At 41.6% G+C, this 19,020-nt stretch overlaps 2 long non-coding RNA genes across 4 annotated transcripts in view; one reads left to right on the top strand and one right to left on the bottom strand.

Moving 5' to 3' along the window:
• The first annotated feature begins 5,231 nt into the window (after nucleotides 1-5,231).
• The window catches only part of LOC133479159 (uncharacterized), a 17,222-nt gene continuing 3,433 nt past the window's right edge, over nucleotides 5,232-19,020 (top strand). The window contains exons 1-2 of one of the 2 annotated variants that reach the window (XR_009788852.1): nucleotides 5,232-5,715; nucleotides 15,782-15,995. This is a non-coding gene — a long non-coding RNA (uncharacterized LOC133479159). The remainder of the gene's footprint in view (nucleotides 5,716-15,781; nucleotides 15,996-19,020) is intronic. The other variant, XR_009788853.1, reaches the window with a different exon arrangement.
• LOC133479158 (uncharacterized) overlaps nucleotides 11,144-19,020 on the bottom strand; it is a 26,047-nt gene continuing 18,170 nt past the window's right edge. Inside the window, exons 2-5 of one of the 2 annotated variants that reach the window (XR_009788851.1) lie at nucleotides 16,872-17,000; nucleotides 16,633-16,786; nucleotides 13,096-13,186; nucleotides 11,144-11,705 (exon numbers count right to left, since the gene is read on the bottom strand). This is a non-coding gene — a long non-coding RNA (uncharacterized LOC133479158). The remainder of the gene's footprint in view (nucleotides 11,706-13,095; nucleotides 13,187-16,632; nucleotides 16,787-16,871; nucleotides 17,001-19,020) is intronic. The other variant, XR_009788850.1, reaches the window with a different exon arrangement.

Below are 19,020 nucleotides of genomic sequence, written 5' to 3'. Positions count from 1 at the left end.
TCCAGGATGTTTTTTTTTTTTTTTTTTTTTTTAGAGATATCAGACATCATGTAATTGGTAAAACACAGTACTGGGGTGTTCTTCTCACTGCAAATATGTTTCACATCCTTGACAGCTCCATCACCAACTATTAACGTTTGGGGTGCCATTTTTTTCTTGTATGATTTAGTTTGACACCTTTCAGTGGTGGTGGGGGATGAGCATTCTTGCCCAGGATCGTGTAAAAGTGGCTCAAATCCATTTGTAAATCTGATGTCAATGTTTTGCATTGACATGCGTCCTTTTTTCTTGCCCTTCGCTGTAGTGACCGCTCACTCTGGGTTGAAGCAGCCCGCCACGCAGGCCAGCCGGATTCCTCTGTAATTTGCTGGTGTTGTGTCCTCATTTTAGATGTTGTCCCATATCTTTGGGCTTTGCTCCCAGGAAATTCCAGGGACAACTGCAGGATGGTCCATTACTGTCGCCACAGTCCACATCCGTCCTCTTTGTTGAGCTAAGTGGCTGTCTGTTAGCACACTTCTGCCCACCATTTTGAGACATCGGTATAGTGGTTTCATTCCCCGACAGTCCATGTACATCCACATACAGTTTAAGACGGTGGATTTTCGTTTCCAGGATTGAGATCCTCTGCAGCAGTCCGTGATAGTCCTCAGTGGAAAAGCGAGGCATCTTGATTGCTGGTCTTGTTGCTAATTGCAGCCTTGTGCCAATTAGCAGGCCACGCTCACGTCATGGTGAAAGGGTATCAGAAAATATTGGCAAAACTGGCAAAAAATATAGGAACAACTGACTGTATCTACAAAAAACAGTACAGTCCCACAGGTTTAAAAATATCCAGGAGTCGCTGCTTCAATTTCTTTCAGAAGAAAAACAAGCTTATCAGCAAGAAAAAATGTAAACAGAAGCGAAGCAAGCAGAGCGAGCAAAAAAGTGCCTGCACTGTACAAGAGCGAGAGAGAGACAATACAAATAATCTGTTCCAAGGTCAAGCTGTCGCCATTAGAACCTTGATTAACCGTACAGGCAATGTTTTAAGGCTGCAGTGCGCAGCTTCTGTCGCCATCTAGGCTGGAAGTCTGCATTACAACAACTGCACGGTCACTTTGATATGATTTTGGCTATGCCTTGCCCTCACCTCCTCGCCGTGTGATTCTAGAACGTGTTTATTCTGTTTTGTATATTTTTGTGTGTGTCATTGAGCTACGGTGCTGCAATAAAAAGATCACCACCCTGTTAGGGTTAATAATTCACGTTTGAGTTTGACTTGCACTGGTATATCTTTGTTTGTTTGTTTAGACCATCGCTGCAGTGAGATTCTTTCTCATTCTGACATGGGATGACCATTTGTTTTTGCAGCTGCCCATAGGCACAAAGTCCATGTCCCAGTTCCAAGGCTCCTGTCCCTTCTACCACACAAGATTCCCTCACCTTGTTTTTTGTTATTTTCTTAATACACTTTTTGTGCTTCACATTTCACATTTTTAACTGCACAATTGGTTTCATTTTGTATGTTGCCATGGCAGGATAATGCTGTTTTTCCTTTTCTTTGTGTTTTCTTTTACTTCTTTCCTCAATGAATGCCGTCTCTGAGTGAAGGCCTTTGACATTTCTTTGTTGCTATTGGACTGAGGAAATCATGAAAATACACGTTGAGCGTTCCCCAAATGAAATTGCATTGGTCATTCTTGCTCTTACGTGACCAGAAGTGACTGAGAAGTGTTGCCTTCAAGTACTCTGACCTGTTAGTGATTTTGATTATTCATGGCCATCTGATTAATTCAACATTATTGTAATTCATCTCAGTAGTTCTGCTGCTGCATCTTCATTTAAATGTGCACAGTTTAGTAGCTATCATAGTGAATTAATTGTTATTTTAATTATTAAAAGACTAGCTCAGATATAGGCTAAAGAAGTGGAAATTTTCTTTTGAAAAAAATATTTCTTTGTTTCTCTTTAACTGGCCTTTCACTGAACTGTAAGCACAAACAAAAAAAGCAGCAAATTGGGCTTGAATTGGTTAAGGCTTTTGTATGACAGAAGCTACACCAATATCTTTCACACTTATAAAGAGCAAAACCAGTCATATTATTCTGTAAAAAAAATTTTTTTGTGTGAGACAGATGCCTTGTCCGTGCCAGGTCAACTCTTAAGTCAGTAGGCCACAACCTCCTTGGCAATGAATTGAAGATGGAGTCACCACCTTCTTCCCAAATTCCAAAGAAACACATCAACATCTTTGTCTACCATTGTTCTACTTCACTGCTGGATACGCATTTGTGTTTTCTATTCACCTAAAAAGAAGCCCCTTGTTTCTAGCTTGAGATGTCTGATGACATGCAACGGACATTTTTACATGTGCGTTTTTTGTGGCAATGGCGACCCTCCTTCGTCATTATGACTTGTAGATTTTCAATAGTGGTTGAGAGAGATAACCGATTGTGTAAAAGATGAGTAGAGATGAGGGAAAACTGGTAGACTGACCAATCTTCCATCTTATATGGGTCATTTTCATATAATTTGTTCAATAACATTAAAAACCTGTCCTGCTGTATTTCCTTTTTAAAAATCAATTAATTTGACTGATATGAGTATTTGATATTGAGTTTTTGCCCATCATAAGGTCATAATTATTTCTAAGAAAGTAATATTCTAAAGCAATATGTTTCAAACTGTTAATGCCAACATGTCTTTACGGTATATAGGATTTTTCTCCTATTTCTTAATATACCTTTTCCATGAAAACTAAAACAAATACATTTTAGTGTCTTAAGAGTTCCTTTTTTTTGTGTGGTTGTTTTACAAACAGTCCTTCTTTATCACTCAAGCTGTCTTTACCCTTAATGCCAGTGGAGAGAACCTCATTATGTTGTTGCAATATATCCGAGGGATCTGTGAGCTGAAGTGCCAGGATGAGGCAGCCATTTTGCATTCACACAATAGCAGACAGCAAAATACAATGGTGTTATTTCTGAGATATGAATAAATGTATGAATTTGTGAAAGTATTGGAACTATTTCATGTTGTTACCATTATAACGATTGTATAAAGCCGAGTGTAATCAAAACTCAGCTTGGTTATCTTTGTAAAGGGATAATTATTTGATACAGGACTTAATGTATATTGGATTGTGTAAGTGTATTAAATGTAATCTTTGCACAAAATTCTGTGCTTCAGTTGTATGGAATACACAAACAAACAAACAAAATATTATGCTGTGAACTACCGGATTTTCACGACCATAAGGTGCACTTAAAAGTCATAAATTTTCTCCAAAATGGACGGCGCCTTATAATGCGGCGTGCCTTATGTGTGCAGCGAGTTCCAAGATCTATAAATGTTGTTGTGTGATGAGCGCTCCGCTTGACATTAAATTTTTTTTTAAAATTTATTATTATTATTTTTTTAACCATTTCCTGCCGACATGCTGCTTACACAGAGGAAAAGCAGATGTGGCTGAGGACAGGGGAAGGGTGCATGAAGTAGGACACTAAAGCCACGCCCCCAGTAGGTGTGTTGCGCCGGGTTGTTTTTAAAAAAAAAAGAAAAATTTTTTAGGAAAGTTTTTTTTTTTTTTTTTTTAACGCTATACTGACTGGGAGCATTTCCGGGGTGTGCATTGTGCAAAACAATGTCGTTTGGCTAAGGACCCCGGAAAATGTCACCTACGAAGAGAAACTGCAAGCTATCAGTTACGCGGAGGAACATGGGAATTGAGCAGCCGCGAGAGAATTCAAGATCAACGAATCCATGGTTTGCAAGTGGAGGAAGCAGGAAAACGAGCTTCGCCAAGTCAAGAAGACAAAGCTGAGTTTCCGCGGGAAAAAAAAGAAAAAGAAAACGCGGAAACAAGGCAAGGTGGCCCCAGTTGGAAGACCAACTCGAGCAATGGATTAATGAGCAAAGAACAGCCAGGAGAAGCGTCTCTACAGTCACCATTCGACTGAGTGCAATAACTCGGAGCTTGCCATCATTCCGGGAGGCTTTACGAACCGCTGGACATCCGTGTAAACAGGGCGTTCAAAGTGAAGTGAGCGGCGTGGGAGCCATGGATGACAGATGGCGAACACAGCTTTACTAAGACTAGGAGGCAGCGCCTGGCGAGTTATGCCACAATTTGTGAATGGATTGTGGATGCTGGGCTAACGTGTCTGGTTGCACTGTTGTTCGAGCTTTCGCACGGCAAAGACTGACTCAAACCTGGTGTGTTTGATTGAGAACTTGCCCAGCTGTTCATTTCGGATACAGAAGATGAGGACTTTGATGGATTTGGGGATGAGGATTGATCAAAAAATAACATGAGTACATTGTTAAATACTTCAATAAAGTACAACCGATCTCAGTTTTGCTCCCGCTGCCCTTTTAAAAACATTGTTTTAGCGTGCATGCATGCTGCCGTATGTTTTAAGCTAGCGTATGTTTGACCATGCCTGCGCCCAATAATACGGTGCGCCTTATGTATGTTAAATACAGAAATAGACCCCATAACTGACACCCTATGGTCGTGAAAATACGGTAATATTACAAATACAATGCCAATGAAGCGGCACGGTGGCCGACTGGTTAGAGCGTCAGCCTCACAGTTCTCAGGTGCGGGGTTCAATCCCCGTCCCCGCCTGTGTGGAGTTTGCATGTTCTCCCCGTGCCTGCGTGGGTTTTCTCCGGGCACTCCGGTTTCCTCCCACATCCCAAAAACATGCATTAATTGGAGACTCTAAATTGCCCGTAGGCATGACTGTGAGTGCGAATGGTTGTTAGTTTCTATGTGCCCTGCGATTGGCTGGCAACCAGTTCAGGGTGTACCCTGCCTCCTGCCCGATGACAGCTGGGATAGGCTCCAGCACGCCCGCGACCCTAGTGAGGAGAAGCGGCTCAGAAAATGGATGGATGGACAATGCCAATGAAATAAAGAGTTTTGTAGTGTCCTCCACCTGTTTGCAGAGTTAAATAACCTCATTTCAATTCATTTCATGTCTTAACGCTGCAGCCTCCCTCTCTTCCTCCATTTCTTTTTCCTCACTTCCTTGAGTTCAAAGGCTCAAACAGCGAAAGCAGAATTATCCATTGAAACATGAACTTCTGATCCATTATTTCACGGCAGTCCAGACGGGTGATCTGTGAAACAGAAAAAAGGTCTGCATGTTGTGAAGAAAAGGTTAAAACAGTAAATGGCATTTTGTTTATATATATATATGTAGGTGTGTGTGTGCGTGTGTGTGTGTGTGTGTGTGTGCGCGTGTGTGTGTGTGTGTGTGTCTGTGCCTGCTTTATTATTTTTCCACTGCCTTGACAAATCTTCACTCTCTTCTGGTGATCTGCAACATCCCATCATCCTTGTTGGATGTCCGCTATGGAACATCCAGCTGTTAAAGATATTGAAATGGGAGTGGAAGTGTGTGTGAATACCTGTGGATCCATTGCATGTGTGTGTGTGTTGTTGTGTAGGTGTGTGTGTGTGTGAGAGAGAGAGAGAGAGAAAGAGAGAGAGTGCTAGAATTAGTAGGTGGTGTTAGCCGAGGTCTGGCCCTCCAGGCTGCAGGCTGCAGGCTGCAGGCAGGCTCCTGACGCTGTTGGAACTATTTGAGGTAAAGCCAATTTGGACTCTCTCTGTGGTCATGTGATGTGCGCAGATCGAACTTGAAGGCGAGCTCCCAGCATCATTGTTTGAAGACGAGCACAGAATGTGGCACGCGCGGGGGGGAAAAAAGGGAGCAACAGGTGAGGAATTTCAAATCATTTCATGAATGCATGACACAACGTCACCAAAGCCCAAAAGCATTTCATTTTGAAATACTGTACACATAGAGACACACAGGCCCATGCGGTGTTTAAAATGGAGATCCTGTTTGTGAGTGGAGATTTGTCACTATAACACATCTCCTTATGATAATTGTGTATCTACCAGATGAATCTCCCACGAGCACCCAAGTTTATTGCCTTATAATTATGAGACTAATTACAAAGATGAATTACACTCACCCCCTCCCCCAAGTGTGTGTACAAAACACACACATGCATCAATCAGTAATAGGGATGATGATTATGATCTCAGCCAGTGATGACTACACTGTGAGCTTGCTACATTTGTTCTGTAGTTCTGTTTTAACCAGTTATATAAGGAGCAATATCAGTAACATAAGTGGTTGTTCAAAACACACCCTGCAAATTTTATTATTAGACAGTGAAACCTTGTAATTTCTACCAGCCAGTCAGCTAAAACAATATTATAATACAGTGGACTCCTGTTATTCACGGGGGATTTCGGGATGTGTTTACTCCCAAAAAAGAAAAAAAGAAAAAAGAAAAAAAAAATGAAAAAAAAGACAAATAAAAACCATTGGAAAAAAAAATTGGGAAAAAAATCAGAGAACAGGTGAATCCGCGGGTGTCAAACTGCAAGTATGTGGGGGTCCACTGTATACTGAAGCTATACTATGAAATACATTACCGCACAAAAGTCTTACGTATCATTAATTATTATTATTTTTTTCAATTTTAGTAATCTTACACAACAAGCTTTGTTAGAAGGCTCATTCCTGGAAAATGTAAAACATTGCCTCTTGAGCCCGTATAAGAAAACGCTACAACGTTTTGTGGAAATACATTTGTTTTTTGTATAATCCTGCAATGGATCTATTTGTCAACAGAACTACTGTAAAAAAGGTCATTAAAATACCAAAGCTAGGTTTCAGCTAATAATTTTGTATGCTACCAAAGAACAAATAGAGCAGTATTATGATGATGTATAATTATTAGGCCTGTTGAAAATATCATCATAAAATAATGTTTCTGATGCATCGCAATGCAGACATGAATAATTTTCCATCGATGCTGTGACGAGATATAATCAATTATTATTATTATTATTGTTAGTTACACTCGGCAGGCGTCATCTTTATTCCATAGACACAAGTGTATGCGTACTAGATCACAACAACCGCAACAGCTTTACGGCAGCCGACGGTATCCCTGAATGGACAAATCACTGCAAAATGCGACAGCACAGGGAACATTGCGGAGAGCGGCCAAATTCGAGACCAGACGATAAAGTGTAAAGGGGTTAATGTTGGAATTGATGTTTAAAGCATTTCTGAATAATAAAGGGATTTGAAATTGATTTGACTTGTTGATTTGAGATTGTTGATGTAAAAGTAGATTTTCCAGTTACAGAAGAATTCAGGATGTTAACTGTTCTAATGAATCATAATGCGTCGTGATATCGAATCGGATCGAATCGTAGACAGGATAATCATAATCAAATCGAAACGTGAGACCAGTAATGTATGATAATGACATTGGTGCAGAATGTTGAGGGGAAAAAAAGCACAAAATTAAATCAGTCTTGTTACGTATGTATATTCCAATAAATGTCTTGGTTTAAATTGCGTTTGAGTGGTAGATAACCCACTGCGATTGGCTGGCGACCAGTCCAGGGTGTACCTGGCTTCTCGCCCAAAGTCAGATGGTATGGGCTCCAGTCCACCTGTGACCCAATAGAGCAGGGGTGTCAGACTCATTTTTTGGCACAGGCCACATTGTAGTAATGGTCTCCCTCCCGCCATATCAATCGCCTCATATTATTACATCACAACAAATGGATGGATAACTAGTTTTGAAATCAGAAGTCAAGGACAAGAGTTTAATGAATGATCAAGTTAATGTAAAAAGAAAAGAGGTTGGTAACAAAAGAATGTTTTTGCAATATCTGAACGTTATTATTTATTACGTATGACTATTTGAAAATTTTCGGACAGATTTGAGCAAGATTCATGGAAGTTGATACACATAATTTGCTGTTGCGGGCCAGCTAAAATTATATGGCCAACAGCCCTTGAATTTGACACACGTGCAATAGAGAATAAGCGGTGTAGAGAATGGATGGATTGACACTGTTGCTAGTAACTTTTCACAAATTTTTTTTTACAATTTGCTCATCAAATTGTTGAAACTAAAATCTGTTAACTCTCACTTTAAGTAATGAATTTCATTGAAATTCACTTCACTCAGGGTCAAAATGCTTTCAACCCACAAGAGGACATTGATTGTGATATTCCTCCTCTATTATGGATAAATAAGGTACAGCAAATTAATGCATTGCTGTTCTTCAGACGCACACATCAGATAGATTTACAGTATAGTACACACAGAAGGGGCGTACACACACACACACACACACACACACACACGCACGTACACTTCCTGGGGATCCCTGGGGGGTCTCGGAGAACAATTGTGGGAAAGGGTGGGCAATAATGAGGAGTGGCTTACACACATGTAGTGAGGGGACAATCCAAAAAGGAAGGAGCACTAGTTCCAAAACAACTGCACGGAAGAAAGTGAGCACAAAATGTATTCATTTGAAAGAAGTAGCCATCTGAGCCGTCCTTCTATTTACCTAAATTAAACTTTGACTAAGTTCATCAAAGCGGACTGAGCCCCTGCGGCAAATCTGCCTGTGCTCTTGATCTACAGCGGCTAACCATGCAGTGATAAGTCCTTCATGATAACGACTCCATTAGAGCAAAGGAGGAGGAGGATGATAACTGCGTGTTCCTAAACAACACACACACTTATCTCCGTGTGCCTTCCTGTCTATGTTGTCGCACTTGCCTCCGAGGCAGCGCTTTTATAATGGCGCATGGGGGTGGTTTTCAAGTCACAGATTGTCCTGATGTTCAGCCAACTTTTCGTCTTGCTCGGCTATTTTCCAGATGATACTAGCTCTGTGAGTTTGAGTCTTTGGTCCATGGCTCAAATTGTATCTAGGTGACAAATGATTAATCCCTACGAAGTTGCTTGTTGGAGACACGCCGGTGAGGCGGCGCCTCTCTGAAGATCAGCAAGTTCCTCTGTATTAATCACAGCGTTTAGTGGTCATGTCAGCATCAGCGGGGCGTGTTAGTGTACAGACATTCCCACAATTATTCAAAGATATGTTTGGCATCTTACGCACGACTCTCAGATAAATAATTCAGGCCTTATATTCAGAGGATACACTAGTCAGCGGTGGCCATGTCTGTCTGGTGTGCAGTGTGTGTAGAGCGGTCAACACGAGGGCATGTTGCCTGAGTGGCCGGTCTCTCATTGATTTTTAATGTATGTAGGTGAAATGTATGATCATTAAAAATCTAAGCAGTGACCGAAGGGCCTTCTCTCTGTGTCCGATCACTAATTATATCCATATCCCTCTAAGCCCTTCATGAGTTTTGGTGGAGTGTCGGGAAGCTCCCTAATCCAAGCGACGCTCTTTATTCTGCCAGTGACGCTCATCCCCTCTGTGTCAGATGCTGAAACCCTGCTAATCCCCTTGTGGCGTTGCACACAGGTCCCCAGCTGTCAGCTCCCTAGTTTGTGGCCCTGCTTAGGATGCCATTGATGTCACCGTGCCCCATCGACTTCAATAACTTTTTCTCTCGCTTCCCTGCCGCTTCTTTTCTCTCCCGATTTGCCCCCTGTCTTTCTCTCACCTTCTCGTTGGCCGATGGTAAAATTCCCAACTGGCACCAAGCGAATGCTTTTGTTCCCCCTGTTGTGTTAGCAGTCAGCATTCCTCCCCTCTGTGGGTACACATCACAGATCTGCCCTTTCTCCCAACCCAAAAGCTGAATGAATGTGCAGTGGAGGAGGTGGAGATTAATGCAGCACAGAGGGCAATTTGGACTCACCAGCAGTGAGCGCACACACTAAGCATTTGAATGACGGCACATCAGGAATCCTCAAGTTCCATTAAGGGTGCTTAACAATACATCACCATGCCAGCGAGTTGTTTTAATGTGAAGGAGGTGGCGGGAAGGATCCTGAGTGGAAAAGCGAGGGCGGAGAATGAGGGGAATGATTGGTAGTTTGCTATCTTTACATCCTAAGCGCCTCTCAGTAGCTTGTTGGAGCAGTGGGCTGCAAAGAGATTTGGTGTCGCCCACCCAGACTTATGGCCCCCACCGCCTGGCAAATTGCAGATACCAAGCCAACATTGCTCGGTCACTTTATCCTTGCTGCAATATGTGGACAAAACACAACACAGCTGATGCAAATGCCGCTTTGCAAAGAGTCATGTCGTTAAGAGACGTATTCTTTTGGGAGAATGGCCTTATATTTTGCATTCCAAGAGTTAGATAAGAGGTGCAGAGCAGCAGCCCACTTTGCTTATCATCAAGACATTTTGCCAGAGAACAGGATGTGTCTCTTCCAATGGCCTTTAGGGGGGAGAAAAATGGTGGAGCACAAACACACTTAAGGACTTTCCAAACTAGATTCATCTCACATACTGTCTGATGTTCTGTTTTAAATTCAGTTTCTCTTCCAAGCGCAGTGATAACAAGCATCATTCGTGGTTCGTTATACGTTTCAAATTTATTGTAAATTGTTGTCTTTGATGTTGTCTTTTTGACAAAGACAACATCACAGATATTGTGGCAAAATTGCTTTGATTATTTTTCCTGGTCAGACTGCCAGTGACACTTGTTGCTGGGCAGAGTTCACATTGCACATTTATTCCTGCTCCATAGGCTGGAAACTTTGGATTATGCCAGTCATGTCCACTTGGATGTTTGAATGGCAAACACAAGTCTGTGTCTGTGGATGCAAAACTTATCTATCACTGGTCAGATAGACACCCATCTACAACACATTCCTTCGGGCATGCAGTACTAAAGAGATCATTTATTTTACTTACTTTAATTTATTTCCTTTACTTCTGCTGGCACAAGCTCAAGTCCCAGCCAATCTCAATCATCCTGTGATTGACACGTTATCCGCCCTGAGTGTAGTCCTTCTTTTGCCCTTAGGTTTGGGACCCAAAACAGGTCTCAGATGACTCTTTATTATCAGAGGGAAATGATGTATGCTGTTTTTGAATCATCAAGCAGGCCCACCATTTCTTGGCAAAAGATCTGTTGATTTATATTGCCTACACTTATGCCTGTTTTGTTCTGTTTCATTAATTTATATAATACAAAATATGTATTCTGTGTGTCTACCAATTATAATTGTAAAAAAGGACAAAGAAGTGATTTTGATGTTTCAACTTTTAAGGGAAACTGCAGCTCTCTAGAGAGACTATGTTTTGTAGTATGAGGAGGCATCTGGTCACTATTGAATTACAAATGATTTTCCCCACTCCCGTACGATTTATGGTGAAGTCAGTGCAGCTAGCTTTTATTTTTATTATACCGACAATACATATACAGTATATGTACAGTATGGTTTTCTGCGGGATACAAAGGCACACAAAGTAGGCTGCAGTTATTTCTTCAGTAATGTGACGGTGTTGCTTTATTTAAATACCAAGAGCAGTCTCATACTCCACTGTGCTTATTTTGAAGGGGTCCTTTAGTCCTTTAAAAGAACCACAGTAAATTATGAAATGTTAAGAGGCCAAGAATAATAAAGACAAGGTTGATGACAGATGAATCGTGTCATGTGTGAAGTGCTGTGGAGGCTGAGAAAGGATATATAGAGAAAAAGACTAACAGATAAAGACTAAATAAAACAGTGGGAGACAGGACGCGCAGATGACCTTGATCCCAATTTGTGTTGGCGTGGCCTCATCGATGTGACACGCATTACTCGTGCAGCGCTTGTTCTTTGGGCTTGCCGTCCTTCTCGGTCCTTCTCTGTGGCGTCGGGCCTGCCAGTCATAATCACCCTCTCTTCCGGGCCAGCACGCCACGCTGCTCCCCCTTCAAGTGTCATCCCATTGTCCTGCCTCACTGTCATGGAGATAAGGGAGAAAAAGAAGTCAGGGACAATTTTCAAACAGTCACTCTCCCCAAATGGATTTGACTACATTCTTCAATCTTGTGGCTGTGCGGAGGGTTTGTGGGGGCTACTTGAGTTCAGGGTGGGTGTTTACACATCCTGAGAGAGAATACATGTCGTTTGACTCTTATGTTAAGTTGAAGTTGAGTTCATTTCGAAGTGATTTCGCCTATAGACCACTTAATGTAACAATAGACCTTTATTAAACCAAATCAAGCATGAATATTAACTCTTCAAAAAAAAAAAAAAATCCCTACTTGCATGTGTTGAGTAGTATAATACCTATTTTCCTCTCTCCATGAAATTGCAGGACAGTCGTTTCATCTTATCACTCTCATCACATCAAATCAATGTATTTTGTAAACAATTTTTTGGGCTTTGTGTATCTGTTTGTGTTTGACAATCAAAAGTAGCCATGCTCTTTAAACAGACAGATGGAACAAGAAGAGTTTGGGGCTGAAAATGAGGCTAAAAGACTCAAGCTCTCTTTAATATTTTCTTTTAACTTCCATTTCAAGCCTCATTTACTGAAACATAATTTAATACTAATTCATTGTTATTTTATGTTTGGAATTGAACTTTCATGCAAAGAGGTGTTTGGAATTCAACATTTGTTGTAAAATTAATTTTGACATAAACAGCATGGAAAAAGTAAATTAATTATTCAATAAGTGGTTTAATCTTACAGTCACTTAAATTAGACAGAGGTCTTAAGCGTCCAAACATAAGATATTATTTCTGGGTTGCACAGATGAAGCCATCCATAGCAAGGATTCAGAATGAGATCCACACACGACGGCTTTACATTGAGAATATTTTATGCCCAAAGCTTTTGGAAAATGTTTCCACCTGAAAATGAAATGGCAGTATGTACAAAAAAAACACTTAAAAAAATCTGGAATAAAACATAGACACTCTTCAGGCTGCCATAGATACTTCATCACTCACAAACATTGGGCTGTGAGGACCTTCACCCATAACAACTTAGATACAGTATAGGCTTTAGAAAGTGGTCAACCATAGACTAAGCTGTTTACAGCAGCTAATCAAGGAGGACAATCTTAAAACATTTGAATACCTGAAAAATGAATTTGATCTCTGCAAAGCAGAGTTCTTCCGATATCCACAGCTGAGATTGTTTCTAAGAACACACAGGGCCCTATTTTCGTGACCGGCATAAATCCAGCTCAGCAGGCGGTGTAACAGTGCGCCAGTGGCGAGTTAGACTGATGTTCGTACAAGCGCAGCCCGGCGGATTCGATAGTGGGCAGGCTCCGCCACTGTGGGTGTGTCTATAGTCGACTTCATTTGCCACCAATCAAAAGCGGCTCCTCTCATTACCTTTAAATGTGGCACGACGACAGTCTCGACGGCGACATCTCTGTGTGGAAGAGGATCAGTGCATGAGTGGAGCATTGTCACTGCTTTTGGCCTGTGTGGGAACAGACAATGTGAGCGGGTACCCTTATTAAATACAGGAGGAGCTGGTGATAATCGCTGGCGACTTAATTATGTCCACGGAGCTCAGAATCTGTTTGCCTGTTCCCTGATCAAATTCAACAACATCACGTTAGACCAGCGGTCTACCTTGCACCACTATTTAGACGTGGTGTGAGCAGGTGTAAGTTTAGAATGACTTTCTGGCAGCAAATTGGCACTCTGGCGCAACTTCAAGGACACACCCTCACTGTGGCATAACACTCTGCTTGTCGCAGACCAGTTGTTCTGCCAAATGGCAAACACACGCAGCAAGCCTTCTGATTGCACGAAAATCAGAATTCGCCGGCATTCGTGCCGCAGAGCAGATTTGCTCTCTGAGAAAATAGAGCCCAAAACCGTGGGGGAAAAAACTTGTAAGACCAACAGTACCTTCAAAGAAAAAGAACAAAAAGGCAGTAGGGCAAAACAATTGGTAAACTATATTATTTAGGCTTCCGAACAAATATGCATAACTCTGAACACATTAGACAGAGGTGCCCGTTGGAAATGACACCTGGTGGGAAATATGCACATGTACACCTTGTCACAAATTCAAACACATGGAAAGAATTCAAGTGGAAAATAATGACCACATTTTCAGAACACTAGAAATAACAGCTAAGATGTAACTAACACGCGGTACCTCATGCTGGAGGGACTGTGGTTTGCCAATCACACCCATGTATTCCAGTTGTGTCTGAACTGAACATATTCTGGAAAGATGTCTTTTATTGCACTCAGACAAAATACATTCCATTAAACATACTTCTTACAGCAGCAATAAAATGCATAAACCTTTCCTTTCCTTGTCCCGTTAATGGGTCACCGCAGCGTGTCATCCTTTTCCAAATAAGCCCATTTCCTGCATTCTCCTCTCAAACACCAACTGCTTTCATGTCTTCCCTCACTACTTCCATCAACCTTCTCTTTGGTCTTCCTCTAGCTCTCTTGCCTGGGAGCTCCATCCTCATCACCGTTCTACCAATATACTCACTATCTCTCCTCTGGACATGTCCAATCCATCAAAGTCTGCTCTCTCTAACTTTGTCTCCAAAACATCTAACCTTGGCCGTCCCTCTGATGAGTAACCTGATATATTTTCCCATTATCACTTACTGTTATGGCCAGGTTTCTAAACTCCATATAGTTATGGCTTTACTAATTTATCTTCATTCAACGGTGCATGACTTAAAGTCAAATGTAAATTGGTCAAACACCTCTGTCAAACCACAGAAAATACAAATATCATGCAATTATTGGATTAGAATAAGAACATTTTGGGAGTTGTTCCATAAATAACACAGTTTACCAACTCTGCCCTGGGCTTTTGTTCCACATGAGGTGGATTCCCAAATCAAGGTATTATGTGAAGGGGGGTTCATCCAGAGTTTTTAGAAGAGATTATGCGGCAGCTTGAGAGGTGCCATGCAAAAGGTTATGAGCTAATTCCTCAACAACACTGAGCCAGTTGACGGTTGTTGCTGTTACAGTATCCTGAGCGAGCAGTGTGTGCGTGTGCATGTTGGCATGTGTGCAGTACATGGTTGTGTAAACATTGTGCAGATATTCTACATCATGTCCACAAACACACTTCTAGTCTAGTTTCCCAAAGGCCTTCTAAATTTCATCATTTTATCTGTTTAAATAAAAGTAATGTCATAAATATAACAGTAATAACACTGGCTTGTGCAGTGCTCATGAAGTTTAAAAAATGTGCGCATGTTCATGTTTGAGTCATAATTTATTCATATCCCTCTAACAGCACAACAAAGTGTTGCTATTCTGTTATGGGGAGAAAAACCGGTGTGCACGATGTCTGCGGTTATGTGTGGATAAGTGATTACTGTGCACCCCCTCCAGGCACTTTTATCTTGAACCAATAGCACTGTACGCATGGCCCAACAGTAGACAATGTGGTTCCCTGGACAACTGATGGATAGAGTCCCGGTTGAAAGTTGAGAGAGCTAGCGAGCGAGGGTGAGTAAGGAGTGTAATAAGACAGTAAGATAGTGGTTGGATCAATGGTCTTCAGTCCATCTCCTACAGCTTTTCATTTTAGCCTGTGTTTAAAGAGTGATTTCAGAACTGGGACTGGAGGTGAATGCAATCAATTGCATGGTGGGAGACAAAACCATTAGTATTCTCTGACTTCCAAAAGCATGCTGTGGTCTTATTTCAATTTGTATTGGGTGTGCACTGAATTTAGAGTATAATGTATCTCAATGTACCATAATAAAAGCTTAAGCAAAAGAATGGTTGTCTGATTGGATTTTACATTGATGTCTTAAGGTTCTTCTCGGCCAGGAACTGTCGGATGCTCAGGTTTTTGCGAGGCGATGCGTTGTCATGGTGAAGCAGCCACAAGTTGTCCTGCCACAACTCTCTCTTCTTCTTCTTGCGCACCGTAGGAACGTAGGAACTCTTTGCAGAATTGTTGGTTGCTTGTCTGGCCCTGTGGCAAGAACTCTGAGTGGATAACGCTCTCAACATCAAAGAATGTGATCAACTTGACTTTGGACTTGGACTGTCCTGCTTTCCTCTGCCTTAGTATCATTGGACTCCACGTCCACTGAAGGCTCTGGTGTTTGGTCTTCCGGAGGTCCATGACTCATAACTCGTGACGACTCTCCCTAACAAGTCTGGTCTCATTGGTCTCATCATCACACACTCATTATTGCTTGACGACCTGACACAGAGGATATGTATGTAAAAGCATGTGGAAAAAGGTTGAATGGATGCAAAGAGCTGAGGTCACAGTTACAGTATGTTTTTCATTGAAAAGGAAAACCCGTAGTTTGAAATACTGTATATCATTTGTTATACCAGTCCTGGATCTTTTCTGACACACCTATTCCATGTTTCAGATCACTTGACTGCACCATATTTACCAGATACAAAGATTTCTGAATATTAATATTTTGTCATGGATCCTGTGAACCTTTTTTATTAAATTTTTAAGCCTGATTACATCACATTCTTTTCGGTGGTACATGATTCACATGATGAATTTGTTCGTTATAAAGGACTTGCTAGAAAGATTTTCTCTCAGATTTATCACCCAGCAGGTCTTCCACTCATTAAAATAAATTGAATCTGCTTTGGTGGCACGGTGACCGACTGGTTAGCACATCTGCCTCACAGTTGACTGTGATTGCAAATGGATGGTTGTTTATATGTGCCCCCCTGTTTGGCTGGCGACCAGTTCAGGGTGTACACTGCCTCTCGCCCGAAGATAGCTGGGATCGGCTCCAGCACGGAAAATGGATGGATGGATGGATGAATCTGCTATTTTAGTAGCTTTTAGGATTTTGAAAACAAACTTTCTCAATAAAGAAAAACAAGCAGAAATGTACAAATATCAAAGTGTACTTTCAGTGTGTCTCAATGTGTGGGACTTACTTTCATTGAAGAGGCCGCTTCATATTAATCGATATCAATTAACCATCCATCCATTTTCGATTCCGCTTTTCCTCACAAGGGTCGCGGGCGTGCTGGAGCCGATCCCAGCTATCTTCGGGCGAGAGGCGGAGTACACCCTGAACTGGTCGCCAGCCTATCACAGGGCATAAATATAGAAAAACAATCATTCACACTCACATTCAAATCTATTGCCAATTTAAAGTCATCAATTAACCTACCATGCATGTTTTTGGAATGTGGGAGGAAACCGGAGTGCTCGGAGAAAACCCATGCAGGCACGGGGAGAACATGGAAACTCCACACAGGAAGGATGGCCCCAATCGGAACTTGCGTGGCGGTGTTTTGAGCTAGAGCCAATAAAGCATTGACAAATGTTTATTTTTATTTTTATTTTTTTTTAATGTATGTATTTATTTATTTTTTGAAATTATCCGATTACCACAATCTCTGCGATTGGCTGGCGACCAGTTCAGGTTGTACCCTGCCTCTCGCCCGAAATTAGCTGGGATAGGCTCCAGCACGCCCGTGACCCATGTGAGGATAAAGCGGTACAGAAAATGGATGGATGGATCGACGATTACCACAATCTATACATCATTGGAAACAGGGCCGGTTGTTGACATGCATACTTGAAGGGGAAGGCATAAATGTTAAGGGGGATCATGTAAAAGCATATTTTTATTTTACTTTGTTATTTATAATCATTATTTAATTAAGACTAACTTAGTGATTACTACATGGCATCTTTCACTACTTTTCCTCTAATAACACACTCAGGTATTGGAGGAAATGGCTATTGTTATTAGGGCACTGTTACTTGTGTGTCATTATTCGTCATTAAAGCACACAGCCGAACAAATTTATAATCCTGTACACACACTACATTGGCTTCTACCAAATGCATCGCAAGCTTCACTCCTCCAGCCGCTGTGACGGTACAACCCATGCAGAAATAATATGAACTGGACCGTTCGAATAACAATGTTATACAGATGAGCACAAGACTAAAAAAATGCTCAAGGCACCCAAATTTATTTGGTTTAACCCTCTATTTGGCACCTATAAAATAAAAAATTTGCGTGACTTTTTCTCCTTCAGTTTTTCCCTTGAATACAGTTCCTGTCTCTTCGTTCATTTGTTTAGTTTTGCGGGTGTCGTTTTCGAAGAGAGAAGGACAAAAAAGTACAACTAGAAAAGGGCACATTACATTTGCAGAAACTTCCTTAGCTACCCTGGTAGCTCGAGTTCCCCCTGTGTTCCCACCGAAAAAATCTACCAGGGTAACCCTGAATTATTTTGTTCCTTCTGGCGGTCTTGACAGGGTCATGTTCATCACTGTGTTACATCACCTTTTCTTTTAACAACATTCAATAAACGTTTGGGAACTGATAACACTAATTGTTGAAGCTTTGTAGGTGGAATTATTTCCCATTCTTGCTTGATGTACAGCTTCAGCTGTTACACAGTCCGGGGTCTCCGTTGTCGTATTTTACGCTTCATAATGCGCCACACATTTTCAATGGGAGACAGGTCTGAACTGCAGGCAGGCCAGTCTAGTACCCGCACTCTTTTACTACGAAGCCACGCTGTTGTAACACAGAATACCAGTAACACAGAATGTGATTTGGCATTGTCTTGCTGAAATCAGCGTCCATGAAAAAGACGTTGCTTGGATGGCAGCATATGTTTCTCCAAAACCTCTATGTACCTTTCAGCATTAATGGTGCCTTCACATTAAGTTAACCATGCCATTGGCACTAACACAGCCCCATACCATCACAGATGCTGGCTTTTTAACTTTGTGTCCATAACAGTCCGGATCGTTCTTTTCCTCTTTGGCCCGGAGGACACGACGTCCACAATTTCCAAAAACAATTTGAAATGCTGACTCGTCGGACCACAAAACACTTTTCCACTTTGCATCAGTCCATCTTAGATGAGCTTGGGCCCAGAGAAACCGGCGACGTTTCTGGGTATTGTTGATAAATGGCTTTTGCTTTGCATAGATGTAGCGCCGAACTATATTTACTGACATTGGTTTTCTGAAGTGTTCCTGAGCCCATGTGGTGATATCCTTTACACATTGATGTCAGTTTTTGATGCAGTGCCGCCTGAGGGGTCAAAGGTCACTGGCATTCAATGTTGGTTGTCGGCCTTGCCGCTTACATGCAGTGATTTCTCCAGATTCTCTGAACCTTTTGATGATGTTATGGAGCATAGATGATGAAATCCCTAAATTCCTTGCAATTGTACGTTGAGGAACATTGTCCTTAAACTGTTCGAGTATTTGCTCACGCACTTGTTCGCAAAGAGGTGAACCTCGCCCCATCTTTGCTTGTGAAGTGGTCATCGAATCAGTCCTGTGTT

This window comes from Phyllopteryx taeniolatus, chromosome 6 (genome assembly GCF_024500385.1).
Source record: "Phyllopteryx taeniolatus isolate TA_2022b chromosome 6, UOR_Ptae_1.2, whole genome shotgun sequence".
Classification (NCBI taxonomy): domain Eukaryota; kingdom Metazoa; phylum Chordata; class Actinopteri; order Syngnathiformes; family Syngnathidae; genus Phyllopteryx; species Phyllopteryx taeniolatus.
Note: the sequence above shows the minus strand (reverse complement) of the source record. Positions and strands in the feature narration are given on the sequence as shown.